This window comes from Rhineura floridana, chromosome 11, assembly GCF_030035675.1.
Source record: "Rhineura floridana isolate rRhiFlo1 chromosome 11, rRhiFlo1.hap2, whole genome shotgun sequence".
Classification (NCBI taxonomy): domain Eukaryota; kingdom Metazoa; phylum Chordata; class Lepidosauria; order Squamata; family Rhineuridae; genus Rhineura; species Rhineura floridana.
This window is the reverse complement of record NC_084490.1, coordinates 36,312,422-36,316,273: the sequence shown is the minus strand read 5'-3', so window position 1 is coordinate 36,316,273 and position 3,852 is coordinate 36,312,422. Positions and strand designations below refer to the sequence as shown.

Below are 3,852 nucleotides of genomic sequence, written 5' to 3'. Positions count from 1 at the left end.
TAAGAAATATCTGACGAGAAGAGTAAATGTCATCTTCCTCTCTGGATTACCACAGGCAAAGAAGATGGCCAGGTGAACAGAGCGTAATACTTAATACTTGGTGGAGTTATGGTAGAAGATAGCCAGTTTGCAAAACCAACCTTGAAGCTCTTAAAATTACCAGATCCAGCCGAAGAAAACCTATTAGTATACATGCAATAATCTATTAACCTTCATGTTATCTCCCCCACCCCCTGGATGGTTTGAAAGACCTATTTGATCTCTGCTGAATGCATACCACAAACTACGAAACAGACTGGATGAGGAAAGCAGATGAATGTCACAGAATTTATCCTCTTGGGTTTTGGAAAATCCAGTGAATGGCAATATATTCTCTTTTTTGTTTTCCTAATGATCTATATTGTAGCCATGACTGGGAATGTTATCATTGTAATTTTAGTTATAGTTGATCAACATCTTCATACACCCATGTATTTTTTCCTGGGAAACTTGTCATGCCTAGAGACTTTCTATATCTCAAATATCATGCCTAAAATGATGGCAGGTTTGTTGACTAATGAAAAAGCAATCTCATTCACTGGCTGCTTTATACAATTCTTTTTCTTTGGCTATCTAATGGCAACAGAGTTTTATCTTCTCTCAGTTATGCCATATGATTAGTATTTAGCAATATGCAAACCACTGCATTATGCATCAAGCATGAACACACGGATGTGCATTCAGCTAGCAGCTTCCTCATGGGTAAATGGGCTTATAGCTACTTTAATCCTTTTAAGTTTCATGTTAGAGTTAACATACTGTGACCCCAAGGAAATTGATCATTATTTTTGTGATTCTGTTCCACTTATAAAACTTTCCTGTAGTGACACCAACCTGGTGGAACGTATGAGTTTTATCCTTGCATTCATATTTACCCTACCACCTTTTCTCCTTACCTAGACATCTTATATATACATCATAACTACTATCTTGAGAATTCCTTGTGCAACTGGAAGAAGGCCTTTTCCACTTGCTCCTCTCACCTTATTGTGGTTTCTACCTTCTATGGAGCCATCATGATAGTGTACATGTTACCAAAAACTGAAGCACTCAGTGATCTCAACAAAGTGTTCTCTCTCTTGTATACCATCTTGCCCCCTGTTGCAAATCCTCTTATATACAGCTTGAGAAACAAGGAGGTAAAGGATGCTGTAAGAAAAGTAGTGAGGAAGTTTCTTATCCCCCCAAGAAGTCAGAGAGACTTGTTGAAATGATTAATTAAATCAGGATGGTGAAGCAACTTCAGTATCAGAATTTCAGCTATGATTTCCTTGAACTGTTTTACCTTCTTTCTTTTTTAAATGAAAAAGATGTTTTTAAAGATGTCGTTTTAATGTTTTTAAAGATGTTTTGTTTTAATATATTTTAATGTCTGTTTTTATGTTTTATAGTGTTTTTAGTGTTTTTGGTTGCCGCCCTGGGTTTCTACCGGAAGGAAGGGCGCGATATAAATTTAATTAACAACAATAACAATAATAGGAAGCAATTGATGTTGATCTAAGAAGCATCCATGTCTTTGTTGGATGTACTTTCTGTGCTGTGGGAGTGGACTAGTTCATCATTAAGCCAATCTCACATTGTGATAAGAGCCACATATTAACTCCTTGATTTGCCTTGGTTTTACTTAGAAACGAGACGATTCCCCTGCTCCATTATTTCATCTGCCCTGTGTTCCACTACTTTTAAATCCTGGATTTACTCTGGTAATTTCTAAAATCAGTTCTAGAATAGGAGCATGTAGTTTGACTCAGATTTCAGCTCCTTGAATTAATTTACATCTCTCTTCCAATTTTCTCCATTACTCACACACTTTAAAAAGCCATCTTCTTATGTGTGTATATTTGAATTAACCAAGATTCTCTTTTTAAAATAATAATAATAATTTTAGTCTGTATATAACAATCAAAACACAACATCAAATAAAACAGTTCTAAACAGCAAAAAAGTTTGTGTTTTAAATATAATACACAAATAAGACCCAGAGATAAGTATAATTAGATAAATCAATACAAGGAGAAGATACAAAACACCTAGGCCAATAACAACATATACATCGGAAATGAGTCAGGCCAGAAGGATTTCTGGGAGGTTGGTGTAAGGTATTTCTTTTTAGTTTGATTATTCCCATCATGGTCAGCCCCAAGGGCTCTGGTGATGGTGGGCCTTTGCAGCCATGCCAGGGAAGACCTGGCATGGCTTCAAAAAAACCCCTTACATTCGGCATGACGTGGCTACACGTGCCTGTTGCGTAGTGGGCAGAGCAGGGTGGCTATTTAAGCCCTGCTCCATCTCCCCTTGGCCTCTTTTGGGCCTCATGCAACACCAGAGGAGCAGGTCCCCACTTACCTTTGGCTGGGGGCTTTTTGGTGTGTGTGGGGGCAGAAGGAGGCTGGGTGATCAGCTGTAGCATGCTATTTCTGTAGCACACAATCAGCTGTGGCATGGGGAGCAGAGGCTGATCAGCTGAGCGGCAGCACAACAGCAGGGGTGGCAATTGGAGGAGCATGGTGATCGGGGACTGAGGCTGCCATGTGGGGTGTGCATGTGGGCACCAGTGTGGCAGAGGCAGCGGCAGCAATGAATCCAGTTGGTGAAGGACTCCTTGTGGTTTGGAGTCAGTGGTTGGGCCGGCCCGGGGTAGCTGAAGGTGGTCAGGGCCTGGACGCATTTCTGAGGGGCTTAAGGGTAGCATTTTTCCCTTATTAAGTGGGTCTTTTGCTTGTCTTCTGTGGTTCAGGGGGGTAGCGGGTGGCTATTTAGGCCATTCAGCTATTTCCCACCAATTTTGTCCTTTCCTAGGGGGTGGCGGCCACTTTGGGGCACAATCTGTTCCTTTGTGTAGGCAGCCATTTTGAACACATTTTGTGTGGCCATTTTGGAGCACATTTTGCTTCTTCATGTGGGCAGCCATTTTGAACACATTTTATGTGGTGGCCATTTTGCGACACATTTTGCTCCTTTGTGCGGGCAGTGATTTTTGAGTACATTTTATGTGGTGGCCATTTTGCAGCACATTCTGTCTCCTTCGGGGGGCAGCATTTCAAATAATTGTTTGCCTTGTCTGAGGCAGCCATTTTGGGATGCATTTGTTTAACCATTATGCCTCCCAGGAAGGGTGCGAGGGGTTCAAAAGGGAAGGGGAAGGCCATGAAGCAGCCAGCTCTGAGGCTGCCCAAGCCACCTCAGGAATTGTCCCGTCCAGAGCTGAAAGAATGAGGCTGGAGTGTGTGTGCAAGTAAATATCATTTTATTAGAGTAATGGATACATCAAAGGCATTGCGCTTCATAGGAAACCCTACGCTAACTCACTAGAGTCCCTAAGTATACTCTAGACATGTTCTGCAGCGTGTGAAGGAAGTTGACTCAATGACCCCCCACTGGGAGTGGCAGGCTTATATAGGAAATGTTTTCGAATGTAATCTCTGACTCCATCGTAATTCCTGTTTTTGCCCTGTCCGTTTCTCGCGGCGACAGGAACGAGGAGACAGGGGACGCGCATCCAACAGCTCATCTGAAGACACCTGCTCCCGAGCAACAGGCTCGAGGTCAGGGGGCGGTGCCACACTGGAATCCTCCTGGGAACTGCTTGGTAAAGGAGGAGCTGGCACTGACTCTGAAGCTTCCCCCCACAAGTCCTCTGCATCAACTGGAGGCGGTGTGCTTGGCTCCTCGGAAAGGGCGTTACTCATGGGAACTGGCTGGAGAGCAGGCTGCCCCCCTCCCGCACGATCCTGCTCAGACACAACAATCCCCAACTCTGCTTCTTCTGGCTGCGGAGGTGCCTGAAACTCATGCCTCCCCCCTTCCTGTCCC

General features: G+C 43.3%; 1 pseudogene; it reads left to right on the top strand.

Annotated features, from left to right (window-relative positions):
* Nucleotides 1-312: 312 nt before the first annotated feature.
* On the top strand, nt 313-1,253 carry LOC133367971 (olfactory receptor 2AP1-like; annotated as a pseudogene).
* The last annotated feature ends 2,599 nt before the right edge of the window (nt 1,254-3,852 follow it).